The sequence below is a fragment of the Talpa occidentalis genome, unplaced genomic scaffold (assembly GCF_014898055.3).
Source record: "Talpa occidentalis isolate TD23 unplaced genomic scaffold, MPIMG_talOcc4v2.1 talOcc4.3, whole genome shotgun sequence".
Classification (NCBI taxonomy): Eukaryota; Metazoa; Chordata; class Mammalia; order Eulipotyphla; family Talpidae; genus Talpa; species Talpa occidentalis.
Genome location: NW_023603184.1, coordinates 29,282,087 through 29,302,235, shown reverse-complemented (window position 1 = coordinate 29,302,235; position 20,149 = coordinate 29,282,087). Strand labels below are relative to the sequence as shown.

Sequence of the window (20,149 nt, the reverse complement as noted above, 5' to 3'; positions counted from 1 at the left end):
ATTGTTAGGGGGAAAAGGATGTCCCAAAGCAAATTCCATATAGGCTTTGTGGACTCCACCCCCACCCCAGGTCAAAGCCAAAGACACTGGGAACTCCAAATCCCATCACCACCAAAGGGAAGGTGGCTGGGACCTGAGGGTGGGGTTAAGCAGCCAGGTGGATACAAAAGGCAGACACGTGGGCTTTGGGGGTCTCTCCATTTTTGGGCTCTTGGCCAGCAGCAGCGTCCGGTCAGCTCTGAGAGTGACTTTGGGGTTTCCAGGTCGTCGGATCGGGTAGGACGCATTAAAGACTTTATTTCCCTATTTTCTCCCTGAGTTGTACATTTTCCTTATTTCCTTTTCTCTTGTAAATAAACCTTTTATTAACCCTTTTGCATGTGTCTGTAGTAGAGTATTCATAAGTCCCTTTAAAGCGCGCGGGTGAGGACCCACAGCCAGGAACCCGTTTAATATCGGGGTTGCTCTATAACAGCTTGGCGCCCAAACGTGATTTGCAAGTTTCACCCGTGGCTGACCAGCCCAAAGTGCAGTGTATTTCAGTCAGTCTGCCTGTTCTGCTCCCCACTTTGTCTCTGGTGAATCCTCTCACCCCCATCTCTGGCCTGTACCCCAGTTCTTGTACGCATAAATAAATAAATCTTAAAAAAAAAAAAAGTTGAGAAACTGACACTTGGCGACCTCCCCACCTGGAACAATCGCACCCAGGTGAGTCCCGAGGTTTGAAAGGCCGCCCAAGTACCGAGTTTCCGCGGGCACGCCGCTTCCCGCCAAGCAGCGTTTAAAACGGGAGAGCTGTGGGGCCTCCCCTGGTGGCGCAGCGGTTGAGCGCTGGGCTGGGAGGCTGCCGGCAGCCTCTGCAGCGCCGGTTCGATCCCCGGCCCCCGGCGAGGGTCCCACAAAAAAAAAAAAAAAAGAGTTAAAACCTAACAGCTGTGGCCGAGCCTCGTCAAACCCCCGCGCCTCGTCAACCTCCCGGCTAACACCCGCCGCGGCGTTTGATGAGCCGCGGGCAACGGCTTCCCTAAGCAAACAGACGGCGCTTCAGTTCTGGGCCGGAGACACAGTCCGCTCCTTTATAACGGGGACAGCAGCGGAGGAGAAACGTGGGATTCAACGCCGGGGGCGGGGGTAGCTGCTCGTGGCCTCCAGGCTCGAGGCTCGCAGGTGACCCTCAGCTGACGCCTGTGGAGACGCGCGCCTTCCCCTCGCCGCGCCAGCCCGGGGCTGAACGCCCACCTCAGCGGGCCGATCCCCCAACTGCCCTCTCTCTCGGGGCCCCGCCCACCCCGGGCGGCGAGTCACAATTCTCGCGAGAACGCAGCTCGCCTCGCCTCTTCGGACTGCGGGCTCTCGCGAGAACAGGCTTAGGAGCCGGCCTGCAACCTGCCGGGCGGTTTCGGTAGCCGCTGCCTCATGAGCGGCCGCCTCCACAGACGCCGCCGGAGGGATCCCGTAGGGGAGGAAGCGGAGGTGTCGCCGGCCCTGGCCTTTGCCTAGGTCCTCAGTGGCCGCGCCAAGGGGACTAAGGTTCGTGGGTGACTGGACTCGGCCGGGGAACTCGGGGGCCGCGGCGCGGGAGGCTGGGCTTGGCGGGGGCGAGCGGAGAAGGGGGCGGAGGGCGCGGGAGCCGGGACCGCGGGGGGTCCGCGCTGCCGGAGCCGCCGGAGGGCCGGGGGGCCCCTAGTCAGAGAGTCGGGGTCGGAATTTGGTTTTCGGGGGGGTGCTGTTTTGGGGTCGGAAGTCCCGAGGCCTTTTCCCAGGGATGTAAGCGGGACCCCCGTTCCTCCTCCCCAGGGCTGAGTAACCCGGTGCCCCGCCCCTTCTCTGTCACCCCGGATTTTCGCGGCGACGGCCTGGGGAGGGCGCATCCCGTGGGGGGAGGGTGGCAGGTGGGCACCATTTGGTGAAAAAGAGTGAGACTTGAAGAATGTGCAGCGTGGGTGATGCTGTATCAGTATCACGTCGGGGAAAGCTCTTGTTTGACCAAAAGCTGCACAGAAAAACAGCTCGTCGTCGTCTTCAGGGTACATCACCTAACCTTTATCCTCAGCAGTGGGGTCCGGGGAAGTGAGACATCACTTAGTATTTGTTAGTGTGGGGGCAATGTGACTATCCCTGGACCTCATAGATTTCGTGCTGTTTTTTTTTTTTTTTTTTTTCCCCCCGTCTCTGAGTCCATGATGAAAAGTCACTAGTCCAGACGTGCTTACGGTCGAACCGCACCTGTTTGTCAGTTTGTGCAGACACCTTCTAAAAACATTTTTAATCATTAAGAGTGTGCATGCTTTTTATTTAAATTAACAGTCTGAATGAAGTCTCATAGTATAGTGATTTTTATTTGAAGAAATTGGAATAAGAGGGATGGTAAGGAACTGTAACCAAGAAGGCCAGAAGAGTTTCTGAGAGTTCATTGGGACTGAAGGTCAAGCCTTGAGAATAAGAACTACAGTTAGCATTCGAATATAGAGCAGAATGCAGTAGAAAGTACTTGGGAAAGACTGATGGTGGATTAAGATGGTTCAAAAAGCCAGAATTATTTTTGAAGGTGTAATTGTGTTTATAAATTTCTCTGACGTTCCTGAGTTTCTGACCTGTTATTTAGATTAAGTTTTATATAGAGAGAGAACGGAAGTTCTGAAGCATGGAATATGGTAGGGAACTATGGAGTAATGTAGTTTTCAGTCAGGAAAATTTCAAGTGTCTCAACAGTATTATTGAGTTCCTTCACCTTCCTTTGCCCTCCCAAAAATGTTTTTAGATAGGCTTTTTAGAAACTTCAGAATGCCATCCTGCCCATCATTGTGAATTTCTTTCTCATCTTTACCAATAAACCTTGTGAAATTTTATTATTAAAATATGAAGTTAACAACCACTATGATCTGCCTTGTGACTTTTTACATTTAGGTGATTTGGTCAAGAGTGGAAAAGCACCTTTTAAAGGAATACATTATGAAGAGCAACCTCACATGTTTTTTTTTAGGTACTAGGCAGGTAATGAAAATGATTGCAATGCACTAGAGTTTAATGATTCTTCTAGGAGGGACATCTGTTGATAATTCTCAAGTCCACCTAATTAGTGCCATGCAGTTAGTCCTTAGCCATCTCAAGAGAACCCAGGAAATCTAGATGATTTTTTTTTTTTGCTTACAATCTCTTGACTTTTAAAAATATTGACATCTCATTAAAACAAAAATAATTTCATGTGGCCCAGCCAAACCCAAACCTATTGGTAGTTGTATCCTGTTCTCTATTTTAGAACTTCTTTTACAGCTGAATAAAGAAGATTTAAAGCAAGTATGCCAATTAGTTTGGAATTTATACCTAGGAGAACTTGGGGAAAATGCCAAGTCTAATTGAAAACAAATAAGTTTAATAGCCTTTACATATGGTAGGACGTATTGAACTGGTGCTTACTAACATTTTAACTGGCAATAACTAAAGACTAAAAAAAGGCCTCTCAATATATACAGTTTAATAATTCAAGAGTTCTGAGCAAAGCTGATTGTTAGGTGTCTTGTAAAGAAATTGATTTTTTGAGAAGCCTTTTTATTGTGCTTGCATTTAATATCTAAAATTAAATACAGGTCATAATCCATTTTAGGTTTTGAATGTTTGCTCTCCCATCTTACATTGTCTTCCCAGTCATTACTTTTACTGGAAGCAGTATCGATTCCTAGGATTTTATTCCCTAGCAAATGGGATGGGGGAAGCAGAATCAGTATGGAAAGAAATGGGATGGGGAGAGTGTGATGTGAAGCAGGCACTACCTTGTATTATCCATTAAAAAAAAATTGATTTGGGTTAACGACTTTTTGCTAAGAAGAATTTGGGCTCTGATTGATTAAACACAATGCATTATGATAGAGGTTAATGATATTTATGGAATTGAATCCTGTGGATTAAACCATATTTACCCATTAGTGAGAAATACTTTAATCGTATAAGCTTGTTCATAGTTAGACTATGGGGAATGGAAGTTTATAGGTCAGCCCTAACAAAGTAGACCTTAGGTACAGCGAGCAAGGTGAGGGTCTTTGGTGGGGATAATATCAATGTGAGAGGAGACTAGGTGAGGGAGAGTTTTGAAAAAGACGGTGAAATGGTTAAGTTACCTTTTTGTCTCCTGTGCACTTTTATAAAGAACTCTGTCTTTTCTAACTAAGTTTCTTTTTACTTGTGTAAAGACTATATAGAATATTGGTTTTTATTCAGCACCATTTTGGGAGTTTGCAGGTTTAATTTTCTTTTAGCCTAGTTTTCTCAGGTTAAGTTAGTCTAAAGTCTGCCTCTGTGGAATGGGAGATGAAATGGGAGGAGATACGTATGATGTTTGTGAGGTGTTCCTGTTTGAGAGTTTTAAAAACATTCTGAAAAAATCTGTCATGTTTGTGGAAGGGGGAACCATCATTTTCCTCTCCCTGTGTTTCTGCCATGACTTGTAAAGTAGGAAGTTCTCTTTCTTAAGCATCTTTCCATCTTCCTGCCCCCTAAAATGCCTTCCCAAGGGAGGATTAGGTGAGACTAGGAAAAGACTAGGAGACTGAGTATGATTTTTCTCAGTGCCTTCTGGTTCTGTTTTTTACAGCTCTCAATTCTTAGGATCTATTTTCTCTGTTGCACCTGTACCGTAAATTTATCTGAGCAGGCTGTGGAGGAGAAGGAACTAGAGCATTCACAGCTCTGAGTAAGTTTAATTTACAGTTGAAGTGGTAGAAAGTTTAGCTGTATTTTTATCTGACTTTAGCTATATTTTTATCGTCATATGTCTGACTCCCTTATTTTATTTGTTGGTTATGAACAACCAGGGAGGAAGGAGTGTAGTTATAAATGTTCATTAATGGAGAAAACACTACATTTTTTTTTTCTTTGTGAATAGAAGTTTACAAGCGTTCAAGCTAATGTTGCATTTCCCCTCATATGACTTGCTCTGATTTGGCATCCTTTAAAATAGAGCACCCTGGCTAAGCAGTTAGCTATCTAGAACTCAGAGATAGAAGGTAAATTGTTAGAGGTAGGCAATAGTAACACAATCAGCTGAGTACTTGAAATAATTAGAAATTTGAACATATATGAGAAAAGACTTTATACTAGATATGTGGCCTTATGTTTTAGATTTCTGAAGGTTTGTAGGATGCTAAGAGATATTGCTGTTAATAAAGCATCTTTTTTTACTTAATAGTTTAATTATATTTTCTTATTAAAAAATGTAAGATATCTAATTACTGAGTACTTTTATCTTTGTAGTTGAAATGAAATTTTGTAGTTTGTAGTTGAAATTAACATTTGATTGGTGGTAAGTCTGTCATAGTGAGTTACTGATTGAAGTACTTGATTAGAAACTATAACAGTTTTCTATGGTCATTTAAAATTGTAAATGTACTTTTCTGCTTGGAATACTGTTTTTTTGGGGATCATTTAGATCCAACTGTTATGTTTGTGACATAAAAGATACTTAACCTTTCTAGTTTTTTTTTCGTGGGGATAGAACATAGTTGTAAGGAGTTTAAGTTTCTCATGTTCAAGCCGTATTCCTTTCTCAGAGAATTTTGTGTTTTATAATAGTTAAAAAGATTTATGGATAATTTCAAATAATACACAGAAGTAATGGGACTAGTATAGCACCCCTATTGACCATTCTCTTATATGAAGAATTACTGTATCTAAGCTTTTTTTCCTTTTGTCTGGTTTATTCCAGTGATGTCCTAGTGGGTTGCATGTTCTTTTGGCAGTGGAAAATTTGTTCTTGTGTATGAAGAAAACAATAGAAATCCCCTGTATATTTATTCTGTTCCTTTTTTCATTTCTACTTTTTGTGTACTTGTACATATTTTAGTACTGGTGTGACAGTATATGTGCATTATATATATGCATAGATATATGCAGCTGTTCTACTTAATTCAACTCAAAATGATACAAAGGCAGAGTGTCATTTTTAAAAGAAAAGTGGTATGGTTTCTTTGATCATCTTTGCTTCCCTATGAAGGATACTATTCAACAGTAGTCTTGAACACTTGTTGATTTGGGAATTGTTTTACAGTGAGTATTTTGAAAAGTTACATAATAGATTTTTTAGGGAGTTATTTCTTTCTGCATTGCTTGTAATTTGAGATGCTCAACAAAGAAGAGAATCTCACCATAATCCCATGACCCAAATATACAAACACAAAATTGGCATCATTCTATATATAATGACTTAAATTCTTCCCAGAAATATTTATTTTTCAAAGATTTATCCATTTATGCATACAAGATCTGGGGTACAGGCCAGAGGTGTGAAGGGTGAGAGGATTCACCAGAGACAGAGCGGGGAACAGAACTTCCACAAGTTGAGTAGTCATTTCCCTTTACTTCAGCTATCATTAAAACAAAAAGCCAACAAACTTTTGACAATTTGATAGCTTAAACATCCCAGATTCAATTTGGGTTTCTTGTATTGCTAGTGAGGTTGAATTTTTTTTTCCCTTTTTTGATTTGTATTCTTATGAACTAACATACCTGTTTTTGTAAATTGACGGTACATTAACTTTGCCCCTTTTTCTATCTTTTTTTCCCTTTTTCTATCTTAATGTTCAGATTATTTTAATATGGATTTAAATAGAAGATCTTACATTTAAGATTTTAATCTTTTGTTTTATATGGTAAAGTTTTAAATTTCTTTCATAGTTTTTTTTTTATTTAATCAAATCTAATGCTTCTTGAAAGCAGGTTTGCAGTTCTAGTTTTAATCCCTGAAGAAACTTTCACTAGTCCTTGTTGAGAATGTTAACATAAAGGACTTGCTGCACATTCCTATTTCTCATACTAGCTGTCTTTAGCTTAATGCCAGTTTTCTTTGAGACTTAGAAATTTCTCTGAGAGTCAGATAAATACGTTTTCTTTTTACTTACATTTTCTTGTGGTTTTATGTTCTACCTTGAATTTTTTAGTAATGTGGAATTTGGGGAGGATAAAATGAAGAAGGAAAAGATTTCTCAGATAGCCTATAAATTTAGTAGAACCTATCTGCCTTACTTTGAATCTATCTCTTAGTGATTTAAAAGCCTACCACTAACAATTTTTATTTTGTGAGTATAGAATTTTGATAGGTTATGTGTTAACTTTGAGAAACAATATAGTATGGTAGAAAAAATATTTAATTGGACTGTAGAGATGAGTATCTGACTGCTAACTTATTATCTATGTGCTGCTAGGCCAATGAATTCCCTCTAAGCTACTTTCTTAATTTTTGTTTATTATTTTTTTTAAAGATTTATTTATTTATAAGAACTGGAGTACAGTCAGAGGCACGGGAGGGTGAGAGAATTCACTAGAGACAGAGCACAGAGCAGAACAGGCAGATGGACCCAAGACACTGCTGAGGAGAGCAGCGGGCGAGGCAGGAGAGGTCTGCTGTGCTATGTGGTTATCTCCCTGGCTGGCCAGAAATGAACCCGCACTGCAGACAGCTTCACAGCATGGCGCTCACCCGCTACACTACTGGGGAGGCCCTTTCTTAATTTTTATTTATTTATTTATTAAAAAAAAATTTATTTATTTATTTATACAAGCACTGGGTACAGTCAGAAGCGTGGGAGGGTGAGAGAATTCAGCAGAGCCAGAGCGGGGAGCAGAGCAGGCAGAAGGACCGAAGTACACTGCTGAGGGGAGCAGCGGGCGGCAGGGGAGGCCTGCGCACCAGGTGGGACCCTCCTCCGGTGGTCGGGGAGCAGCCGGGGATCGAACTGGTGCTGCAGAGGCCGCGGGCAGTTTCGCAACCCAGCGCTCAACTGCTGCGCCGCTGGGGAGGCCCCCTTTCTTAATTTTTAGAAAGGGATCACCTTTATAGAATAAAAGACACCTCTTGTCTCATAGATTTGATGTATGGGTTGACACAGAAAGTATACATGAAAAACCAATTAATTTTCCAGCACCTTAAATTAGATGCTAGCATCTAGAACCTGTGCTTCCATTTTGCTTGAAAAATCTTACAAAATATTTTGCTATAATTTACTTAGTGCTCAGGCATATCTAATCTACCAGTCTGGTAACCTTCCCAGTGGAGTATGGCTTGAGCTTGTTCTTGGCCTCATACATACTGGTCATTCTTTCTAACAGGAACAACTTTTTTTTTTTTTTTTTTTTAAAGATTTTTTTTTTTTTTTAATAGAGGCATGTTTATTTATTTATTTATTTGCTTGTTGGTTTGTTTTGTTTATACAAGCACTGGGTACAGCCAGAAGCGCGGGAGGGTGAGAGAATTCACCAGAGCCAGAGCGGGGAGCAGAGCAGGCAGAAGGACTGAAGTACACTGCTGAGGGGAGCAGCGGGCGGCAGGAGAGGTCTGCATGCCATGTGGGACCCTCCTCCGGTGGCCGGGGAGCAGCCGGGGATTGAACCGGCGCTGCAGAGGCTGCGGGCAGCTTTGCAACCCAGCGCTCTACCGCTGAGCCACCGGGGAGGCCCTGGTCATTCTTTCTAGATGGAAGTATTTTAGAAGATCTGAATGAATTTGAGTGTTGAGGAAACCCTGTGTTACTAATTTGCAGTTACATGTAATAGTGTATTGTTTCCTTCATTTTTTAAAAAAAGATTTGTTTATTTATGAATACAAGAACTGGGGTATAGGCCAGAGGTGTGTGGTGGGGGGAGAGGATTCACTAGAGACAGTGGGGAGCAGAACAGGCAGATCCACTGAAATACACTGCTGAAGGGAGCAGTGGGCGAGACGCAAGACAGGAGAAGTCTGCTGCACCATGTGCCATGTGGGTTAGCTCCCTGACCTGGGATCAAACTCATGCCACAGTGGCTGGCAATAACTTGATAGCTCTGGTACTTAATCCCTGGTGGATTAAGTACCACCAGGGAGGCCCCTATTGTTTACTTCATTTAAACAAACACAAAGAGCCATAAAATGTTCAGTTTAGAACATGGTAATAGACTTTTATTGTTTATTTAGAATATATTAATATATAGTTTCAGTATCAGAACTGTATAAAAAGAATACTAAAAATTTTGCTTGTATATTTATTACTTTCACCGATTCTTACTGCCCCTGAAAATATTTCTTTGGGGCCTCTCCAGTGGTGGAAGGGATTAAGCAGAGCACCATGAAACTGTCTGTAGCCTCTGCAGCATGAGTTCGATCTGGATCCCCAACTGGCCAGGGAGCTAACCCACATGGCGCAGCAAACCTCTGCGACACCTCTCATTCTGGCTGCTCCCCTCAGCAGTGTATTTCAGTCAGTCTGCAGTTCTGTTCCCCCACACTGTCTCTTTTGAATCCTCTCACCCTGCGCACATCTGGCCTGTACCTCAGTTCTTGTATGCATAAATAAATCTTTAAAAAAAAGTATTTCTTTTAGTATCTTTTTTATTGTACGGCAATTCTTTCTGCAAAAATAAGCAAATTAAGTATATTTGTGTTTATGAGTATGTGAATATTTGATTTTGCCTTTATTTCACAAAAGATATATAAAAGATAGTTACTTGCTCTGCACCAGGTTTTTTTTTTCTTTTCTTTCTGTTTAGGATATTAATCTGTATTAGTCCAAAACAGGAGGGGAGACATTCCTTATTTTTTATAGATGCATAGAATTTCATTGTGTACCATAATTTATTCAGTTTACCTCTTTTGATGCAATTCAGATTATTTTTGGTCTCTTGCTATTACAAATAATGCCAGAATGAACATATTTTTTAGTCTCTAGTAATTTTGGAGTTTTGTCTTCGGGATAGATTTCTTAGATGCATATCTGAGTCCTGGGGGTACTGTTTGTAATTTTGTTAGATATAGCAAAATTCCTCTCTTTAGGAGTTATATCATTTTTGTTTTTCATTAGCAGTGTATGAGAACATCTTTCTAGTCTCACCGAAATTGGAGGTGTTAGTTTGCATTTCTAACGAGGTAGCTTGAGCATATTTTCAAGTTTTTAAGGCCATTTCCGAGAATTCCCCATGCAGTTCCTGCATGCTTTTTTTTTAATTGTTGTTGTGGGGTGGGGGTTTTCTTTTTCTTTTTTTTTTTTCTTTTTTTTTTTAACCTTTAAGAGTATATAGTATGGGGCCTTCCTGGTGGTGCCAGGGGTTAAGACGCAACCTATGAAGCTATTCGCAGCCTCTGCAGCACAAGTTCGATCCCCAGCTGGCCAGGGAGCTACCCACATGGCGCAGCAGACCTCTCCTGATTCGCACACTGCTCCCCTCAGGAGTATATTTCAGTCAATCTGCCTGTTTTGCTCCCCACTCTGTCTCTGGTGAATCCTCTCACCCCCCCACACCTCTGGCCTGTATCCCAGTTCTTGTATGCCTAAATAAATAAATCTTTAAAAAAAAGTATAGTATGGTTTAGCTCATTGTAATATAAGGCAAAACTGTTTAACTTTTGTTTTTGCAGCTTTTTTGCAGTGCAAAGGTGTTTATTTTTATATTGTCAAATAAGAAAAGCTTTTCTTTCTTCCAGATTATGAAGGAAATCACCCGTTTCCTCCCCGGTATTTGTATGATTTAAATTTTTTTTTTTTTTTAATAGAGGAATGTTTTATTTATTTGTTTGTTTGTTTTTTTTGTTTTTATACAAGCACTGGGTACAGTCAGATGCAGGGGAGGGTGAGAGAATTCACCAGAGCCAGATTGGGGAGCAGAGCAGGCAGAAGGACCGAAGTACACTGCTGAGGGGAGCAGCGGGGCGGCAGGAGAGGTCTGCGCGCCATGTGGGACCCTCCTCTGGTGGCCAGGGAGCAGCCGGGGATCGAACCGGCGCCGCAGAGGCCGCGGGCGGCTTCGCAACCCAGCGCTCAACCGCTGTGCCACCGGGGAGGCCCTATGATTTAAATTTTTACATTTAGCTAGCTGATCCATTTAGTGTTTATCCTAGTATATATGTAAGGTATAGATTTAATGTTACGTTTTCCTAAATGTTTATCTTGTTGTGGTAATACTATTTATTAGTATCTGTCTTTTCCTCAGGTGATTTGTAAAACTGCTTTATCATATGTCAAATTTCATTGTTTTAGGACTCTATTTCTGGACCTTTTATTCTCTTCTCTTGGTCATTTGTTTATTCATGTACCAGTACCATGACTTCTTTCTTCCTTTTTTTTTTTTTGGTGGGACCCTCACCTGCGGCCAGGGAACGAACGGTGCTGCAGAGGCTGCGAGCAGCCTCGCAGCCCAGCGCTCAACCGCTGCTCCACCAGGGGAGGCCCCCAGTACCATGACTTTTTGTTTTTGAAATCAGCCTTAATGTCTTTTTAACTATAAGAAAAAATTATTTTATTAAAATGGAACACTACCGATAATGTAACACAAAATATGTAGAGTGTTTCTTTGTGAGCAAGTATTTGGCTAAAGGCAAACTTTAAAGTCCTTAAAATGAAGCTTTTAGAGGACAAAAAACTTTTTGGTAGAGAAGATTCTAATATTTTGCCTGTAACTGCTGGCAAGTATGGTAGTTGCCAGACTAATTTTAAATCTAAATTAATTAAAATGGAAAATTAAAAATTGATTTCCTCAGTTGTAACATTTAAAGTACTAAGTAGTTACATATGGTTGGCTGGTAACTACTTTTTGATCAGGGCAGATGTAGACCATTTCCATTACCATACATAGTTCTGTAGTCTAGAACTTGAATCATACTTAAGGCTTTTCTGGTCTATTGAGTTAATGATATAGATAAACAGAGCAAAAATCTGAAAAGGATGTAAGGTAATGGGAATAATGATGAGTCAAAATGAAACAGCAAAGTAAAGGTTATTTGAAAAAATACATAGCTTACAAAAATAGCCTCACTGAGGGGGAAAAAAGAAAACATTGTTTAAAAGTCTGAGTTTGTTTAAAGACTGCTGGTTCCTTGGAGTTGAGTGTAATCGCCTTTGATTTAGACACTTTATCAGTTTATAGGAGATTTGCCTTTATTGAATTTTATGTCAAGGTGATTTACTTCAGTTAAGTTGTTTCTTGTTTTGAAGGCAATGCTATTTAGTGATAATAGTAAAGGAAGAATAGAACAAATGCATAGAGAAAACATTAAGCGTATTTTTAGAACATTAGAGAGAAAGCATATATGCCTTTTATTGAGTTTTAAGAATCTAGCACTTTTGGCCCTGGAGATTTGGTGAAGGGCATGTTCACATGGTGAGGTGTGAAGTTGCACTACCAAACTTTTATATTCCTATAAATGAATGGAAAATCAATAAACTTTTTCTTTACAGTACTAATCATGTATTGTAGGTACTTAGAAAATGCTTAAAACATTTATTAATCTATTTAAGATGGGAAAAACTAAAGTTACTGCCTTAAATAAGGAGCTAAGGAAATTTGAATAGACAGTTTATGAGTGTTGATAAGATCAATTAACATAGATTTTATCTACAGATTACTTCTGGGAGATCCAGAATTGAATGTGAGTTGACTTTGGAAGTCTTACATTTTGATGGATTAGATAGAGTTCTTCAAATAGACAAAATATTTTCCTTCCTTTTTTTTTATTTTAGAGATTTTAGTTTTTTAAATTATGCATACAAGAACTGGGGTGTAGGCCAGTGGTGCCAGGTGAGAAGATTCAACAGAGACAGAGTGGGAAACAGAACAAGCAGATCTACTGAGGGGAGCAGTGGGCTGAGGAGAGGCCTGCTGTGCCATGTGGGTTAGCTCTCTGGCCAGGCATGGAACTCATGCTGTGGTGGCTGGGATAGCTTCATAGTGCTAAGACTTCACCCCTTGCGCCACCAGGGAGGCCCACCCTTCTTGCTTTAAGTGGACATTTCTTTTTTTTTTTTTTTTTTTTTAAAGATTTATTTATTTATTTATGCAAGCACTGGGTACAGTCAGAAGCGCAGGAGGGTGAGAGAATTCACCAGAGCCAGAGCTGGGAGCAGAGCAGGCAGAAGGACCGAAGTACACTGCTGAGGGGAGCAGCGGGCGGCAGGAGAGGTCTGCGTGCCATGTGGGACCCTCGCCCTGCGGCCGGGGAATGAATCGGCGCCTCAGAGGCTGCGGGCAGCTTCACTAACCCAGCGCTCAACCGCTGCGCCACCGGGGAGGCCCTAAGTGGACATTTCTTACAATTTGTTAAATCTGATTGTTAAGAGTGTCTCTAGTGGTTAGCAAAATGCCTGAAAATATGCTAAGAACGCAATCAATAGATTTGAATGAAAGAATAAATCAATTGAATTTGCTATTATGAAACCAGTTACATAAAATCTAGTCACATATAATCTAGTATAAAAATATCCTAAAGTTCCCAGTTTTATTTTCTTTATTTTAGCTGCAACAAATCAGAAAAGAATAAACCTTGACAATTGGAAGGGCTTTTGTGAGATTTAAATAGACAGTTTTTGTGGAATATTTTGGGGAAACTTAGGGCCATTTGATAATATCTTTAAAAATGCTTTCAGAGGGCCTCCCTGTTGGTGCAAGAGGTTGAGCACAGCACCATGAAGCTCTCCGCAGCCTCTGCAGCACGAGTTCGATCCCCGGGCAGCTAGGGAGCTACCCACATGGCGCAGCAGACTTCTCCCATTGCTCCCCTCAGCAGTGTATTTCAGTCAGTCTGCCTGTTCTGTTCCCTGCTCTGTCTCTGGTGAATCCTATCACCCCCACACCTCTGGCCTGTACCCCACTTCTTGTATGTATAAATAAATAAGAAAAAATAAAAATGCTTTCAGAGATACTGTTATACTTCCTTTAACTCCACTTTCTTAGTTTACTTCCTGAGGGCATATATTGGTATTAGAAATTGAATTTTTAACAATTTTTGTTCAGTTGAGGGTAAGATTCACATGATCAGTGCTTTTACCATAACTAAAATATGGGTATAATTATATTCCTTTTTGAGAAAAGTTAAAAGACTTCCTATAAATATTCATAACTTGTGTTTCCTCTCCACTAGTGGATTGTGTTGAATGATATGTCCTTTTGTTTCTTTCATCTTTATTAAAGCTTTGTAAAAACTCACAATTTTTTACTAAGCTGTGGGAACAAAAATAATACAAATCTTGCCCCCAAGGGTCTTTTTATTTGGTGGGGAACATGTAACAGAAACACTATCCCAGTGCATAATGATGGAGTTCAGACATGCTACCCCACAATATGACACCTTGGCCTATGAGTATTTTAAACTAAAGGAATTTGAGAAATAGCATGTGCAGAACATGGATGATATCATATTTATCTTTTTATTCCAGTCATCTCGCACTTTATAGGTGGTCAGTAAATATCAAGGAACTGTCTAGAAATTTTGTTTTCTGTGATCTCAAAGACAAATAGGAAATTATGAATGAATGAATGAAATATGTGAAGTTTGCATATGATAGTCTATTAGTAGTGTGTCCAGCATTGTATTATATGAGGTGTTTTGTCTCACTCTTTACATTTGAATGACAGGTATAGTACTAATAGATAAAATAATGGTAATGAGAATTATATTCTTTTCTATTGAAGGAAGTTGCGTTCTTGAGGACTAGGAAGCTTTTACAAAGTCATATAAGTAGTTTTATCTGAGTCCAAAACTTTTTCTGTTAGTCACTCACTGTTGTGGTAGAAGTAGAAAAATTCTCAACAGTTTTCATTATTGAAAGTTTATGGCAATGGGAAGATAGCTATTAAGTGTGTTTGGGATGGTAAGGAGTGTATTTTGGGTTTTTGATCAAAAAGTTTTAATTATGTCATGGTAATGTGTTTGATGCTGATAAATATTAAACTTCCCTGCTGATTTTTTTTTTTCTTTTTAAGTTTACATGTATTAATATTCTTTCTGGTGTACAGTTGTATGGATTTTGACAAAGGCATTCAATTTTGTAACTAAAACCACCACAATCTTGATACAGAATAGCTTCATCAGCCTCCAAATTACCATATACTGTCCTTGTGAGTACTTACTAGGCCTACCTCTGGGTTGCCTTACAATATTACCTTTCTGAGAATATTATAGAAATGGAATTATATAGAACTTTTGAGTCTGGCTTCCTTCACTTACTATGTTTTTGAGATTCCTTTTATTATATGATCAATAGTGACTGTAATTACTTAAGATGTGTCATTACATGCTGTCCCACCTGTGTCTGCAGATCTGTTCATTTTCCTTCAGTCTTTCTATTCAATGGATTGGGTAATTTATATTGATCTATTTTCAAGTTCCCTGATTTTAAATCATTCCATCTGCTGTTGCACCCATTTAATGAATTTTTTTATTTTAGCTCTTTTCAGCAACAGCTGAATTTCCTTTTTTTTTTTTTTTTTGATACTTTTCACCTCTCTATTAGGATTCCCTTTCTGCTATTCATCAAGACTATTTTGGTAATTTAGTTTTGTATATACTTTAGTTATCTGGATAAAACATGTGCTTTGAAGTCTTTCCTAAATCCAACATTTGGACCCACTTGGAGTTGGTTTCTGTTTACCTTTTACTGTGTATCTTGTTTCTTCACATCTTTCATAATTTTAGTTCAAATCTAGACATTGTGTTTTTATGTGGACCATTACCTTAGCTGATCTCAAATTGCAAACTTTCTCTGAAGCGTGTAGCATCTGATTACCTGTGCTTACTTATTTGTTCTTCTAGCTACATGTTTTTTTAGCTTGGTCTTCTGGGGCATTGTGTAGGGAAGTGTATGGCACCTGCACCTGAGTAATTTGGTGGCCAGCCAAACCTTTGGGCAGAGATTTTGGACCTTGCCCTCTGTGGTTCCTCTACTTCTGGGGGTTCCCTCCTAATATCTAACTCATCTGTCAGTGATGTTCTCTTTCCTCTAACTCCCAAGGCCAATAAAGACTTCTGCCTTCTGCTCTTGGCTCTGTATAATTGAATTAACTCAGTTAAAAAAATTTCAAACTCATAGATCGTAACATCATGCATCTTTCAAGGGTAAATTCCTGTATAGTCTACCATTAGAGGATTCCTGGCATCTCCCTAATGCATTTGCAACTTAGCTGAGCAGTTTATGCCCATATTTTGGGTCTCATGTCTGTGTAGTTCTGTCATTCCCAGTATGTCTGCCTTTAATTTCCAGCTACACTTCCAGCCTAAACTATTTTCTCTATTACTTTGAGCTGTGTGCCCGCCTGCGTTCTTTCGCCATATTGTAGCAGGTGAGGATGGCATTTAACATAAAAATGTCACACTGAACCATGATTCTGTTCTCTTCCAGGTGTACTTTTTCAAGAGCAAGCTCTTCTTTCACTACTATATCATTTGCAACACTTTCCAGTGCTTTTAAATACTTGTTTTTAAAATATTTTATCCGGATTTAAATAATGATCTGCAGGAGGCTTACATGATCACTTCTCTTGGCATTGTTTGTAGATTCCTTTTCACCCTCTGGTTTCCTTTTCATTTTAAAATTCATTTTAAAATTCATTTCCACCTGTTTTTTTTTTTTTTCCTTAAATTCTTTTTTTCCCCCCATAATTATCTGTGGTTTAGTATTCAGTCTCTTTAGCCTCTCTAGTTCTTGATGTAGCTAAAAATGACTAGTTCTTATCAGTTTAAGAATTTAAACTTTCAATTGTTGGGAAATTATAAAAACATTCTAGAACTTTTTCAAACCTATCATATTTTGTGCTTTTTTGGGTTTTCAGCCTTTTATTAAGGAGAGCTGCTTATCAAATGACCCTTCAAGATTCTGGTGTTTTAGAAAGTCTTCATTTACACTGTTTGAAGGCCTTCTATTTAGCTAGTAGAGAATCAAAAGTGTGAATATTCAGGTGTTTGCTTTTTAGTTTGCAGATCTCAACTGATTCATTTGCTCTGTCAAGGTAGATCTCTTCCACATGGGAAAAGTTACCTTAGAACATTTTGTTATCTCAGTGCCTTCTTAGCTACATCTTGATCTTTATCTACCATCTCCACCCTTGACTAATTCAACTTTCTATGCAGCTGAAGAAATCCTTGATTTCCTGGCTGTGGTGTCATTATGTGACTCTGTTCTTCACTCTTTTTACTCTTACCAATTAGATCTTTTCAGTTTCCATGACGCTTGAAATACTTTGCAGAGTCTGAGAAAGATAAACATCTGTGATTTATAAAAAATACTTAATTTTGTCATTCAGATGCTCAACATACATGTTATATATATTTGGTCTTTATCCACAGTTCTAGCTCCCAAAAGACTTGGAATTTCCTAAATGTTGGTAGCATTAAAGGTATCTTGTTATTTTAATGAAGGTAACTTGAAAAACACTTGGATGGGGGCTGATTGTTACAGGAGCTATCTTTGATCAGTTATGCCTATGTCATGAAACCTTCATGAAACCTCAAAGGAGGGGCTTCAGGGCACTTCCAGGTTGATGAAAATGTAGAGATTTGAGGAGAGTGGCTGCAATTGAAGAGGATATGGAAGCTCCATGCCTTTTCCCATACCTTGAGTTATGAATCTCTTTCATCTGACTGTTCTGAGTTACATCCTTTGTAATAAATTGGTGATCTAGAGAGTAAATAGGTTTCCTGAGTTCTGTGAGCCATTCTAGCAAATTAACTGAACCTGAGAACTTCTGATTTATAACTAGTTGGTCGGAAGCACAGATATTAACCTTGTGCTTTGGTGTTCCCAACCCCATTCTGATAGCGAGAAATTCTACCTGATGAGCATATGTACCAAAAATATGCAACCAGGGTTTGGGAAAAGAAAGGACTTTCTTTAAAAAAAAATTTTTTTTAAAGATTTATTTTTATACAAGAATGGGGTACAGGCCAGAAGTGGGGAGGGCGTGAGAGGATTCACCAGAGACAGAGCGGGGAACAGAACAGGCAGACCGAAGTACACTGCTGAGGGAAGCAGCGGGTGAGTCAGGAGAGGTCTGTCCCACCATGTGGGTTTTTCCCTGGCCGGCTGGGAATCAAACTTGTGCTGCAGTGGCTGTGGATTGCTTCATAGGTTGTATTTTAACCCCTGTGCCACCAGGGAGGCCCAAGAAAGGACTTATTAATGCAGAGACAGGTCAGGAGCTCCACAACTCAGATCTACCTCTCCAAATGGCCAGAGAACTGGTCTTACATCACATTTTGCAAAGCATGACTGGCTGCAGGTAAAAGAATATAGGTTGGATAGTTACAAGTTGATTCATATAGGGAAATGTCTTTTTTTTTTTTTTTTTTTAAGATTTATTTATTTATTTACACAAGCACTGGGTACAGTCAGAAGCGCGAGAGAATTCACCAGAGCAAGGAGCAGAACAGGCAGACAGACGAAATACACTGCTGAGGGGAGCAGCAGGCGGCAGGAGAGGTATGCGCGCCATGTGGGACCCTCGCCCTGCGGCCGGGGAATGAATCCGCGTCTCAGAGGCTGCGGGCAGCTTCACAACCCAGCATTCAACCGCTGCGCCACCAGGGAGGCCCAGGGAGAAGTCTTTTTCAAATGACTGTATCTTCCTAGTGGATAGAGCTCTCATTTCTAGAATACCATCCAGGTGGTCCTTCTTCCTGTCTTCTTGGTTCCATGTCAGTAGGAGTTTAGTTTAAGGTCATTTACTTCTGTGCATGTATGACTCAGACCTGGCATCATCTGTTGCTTCTCTGAAGACCAACTCAAAGATAGTTAACCACACCCAACTGTTCCTGATGAGGTGGATCAGCCACGATTTCAATTATGACTGTGCATGGAGGCTTCCCCGCAGCAACAAACAATTCTCAGGGTGTCTGAGAATTCAGCTCAATTCTAACACTGTATACCCAAAGATTGCATCAGATTCCCCAGGTAAAGGACTTACTCTTCCTGAACCACCCTGCATTTCAGATGACAATTGGCTACAAATCAGATGTCCCCCCTACCTTAGACTTAAGGTACCACCAAGCTACTTTATGCAGGCTGTATATTTATCATATTATTCCTACTTTTACTATATGTTAATGTTACTTTAGGTTTTATGTGTTAGTGTGATTTGATACCTTTTGGGGGGGGGTGTCTGGGGATGTGTAAAACTTTTTTTTCACATTAATGGTAAATTTTTCCATTACATCATTTTTGGTTTTCATAGTAATGTTCTACTTTTGGATAGAATGAATGAAATGGGAAAGAAGGGATTAGATGAGAACTTTGAAGTACACTTGGTGTAGGAAAATGAGGCATCAAGGATGATTTAAAAATGTTTTTCACTTAGTGAATAGAGATGATACTAGGTGATGGTGGGAGGCCAAGAATGAATTTGGGGTATTTATAAAGAATTCAGATAGAGATAATGAAAATAGCGTGTATGTAGTATGTAAATCTTGGTGTTCTCAAGGGTTTGATCCCAGTTTGTTTTTTTTCCCCCCGTGTCTGTATCCAGCAAGCAAAGAAGAGAGTTGAAGGTAAAATCCTAAAGAACATTTGAGATTTAATGGTTGAAGGGTGGGGTAAAAGTTCAAGGACTAGGTTGGAGAGAGATGCAGGCGTGACTTAAGGAGCCATTAGTGGAGTCTCTTTTCCTTTACTAGGGTGAGGTTTTTTTGAGCACAGGAAAAATGTCTAATTTGCTTTAGCATCTTATAAATTGATTGGCATATTGTAGTATGTGTTCAGTAAAGGCTTGAATAGATACATGCATGAGTAAATGAAATATAAATATAATGTCACCAAGTATGGTGTAGAGATAGAAGTGAAAGAGATCAGGCCTCCCCTGGTGGAGCAGCGGTTGAGTGCTGGGCTGCGAAGCTGCCCACAGCCTCTGCAGCACTGGTTCGATCCCCGGCCGCCAGTGAGGGTCCCACATGGTGCAACAGACCTCTCCTGCTGCGCCCGCTGCTCCCCTAAGCAGTGTATTTTGTCAGTCTGCCTGTTCTGTTCCCTGCTCTGGCTCTAGTGAATTCTCTCACCCTCCTGTGCTTCTGACTGTACCCAGTGCTTGTATAAATAAATAAATCTTAAAAAAAAAAAGTGAAAGAGATCAATAGACATTTCAAAATAGAATAAAATGTGTCATTTCTTTTATCTATGTATAGGTGTCTCTATAGCTTATTGATAACTTTAAGAAATATGCCAGTAAATGTAAACAAGTACAGGCATATTTTTCCAAATATTTCATGCTAGTATCTCTATTAGGGGTAAGGAGTGGGAAGAAAACTTTCACATGGTGATCCTCAAGTTGTATTGATATAAATGTGATTTTCCAATTGACTTAATTGTTAACCATCTGAACATTCTTTACTTTCTTGTGGCTGGCTGTAAAATACAACCTTGTTAATTTCAGCAGG

At 40.0% G+C, this 20,149-nt stretch overlaps 1 protein-coding gene across 4 annotated transcripts in view; it reads left to right on the top strand.

The window, feature by feature from the left end:
- Positions 1-252: 252 nt before the first annotated feature.
- Positions 253-20,149, top strand: part of BTBD10 (BTB domain containing 10) — a 68,372-nt gene continuing 48,475 nt past the window's right edge. Inside the window, exons 1-2 of one of the 4 annotated variants that reach the window (XM_037522694.2) lie at positions 1,366-1,530; positions 4,589-4,687. The gene's annotated coding sequence lies outside the window, so the exon portion shown is untranslated. Of the gene's footprint in view, positions 277-1,365; positions 1,531-4,588; positions 4,688-20,149 lie in introns of those variants that run through there. The other 3 variants (XM_054699386.1, XM_037522693.2, XM_054699387.1) reach the window with 3 other exon arrangements.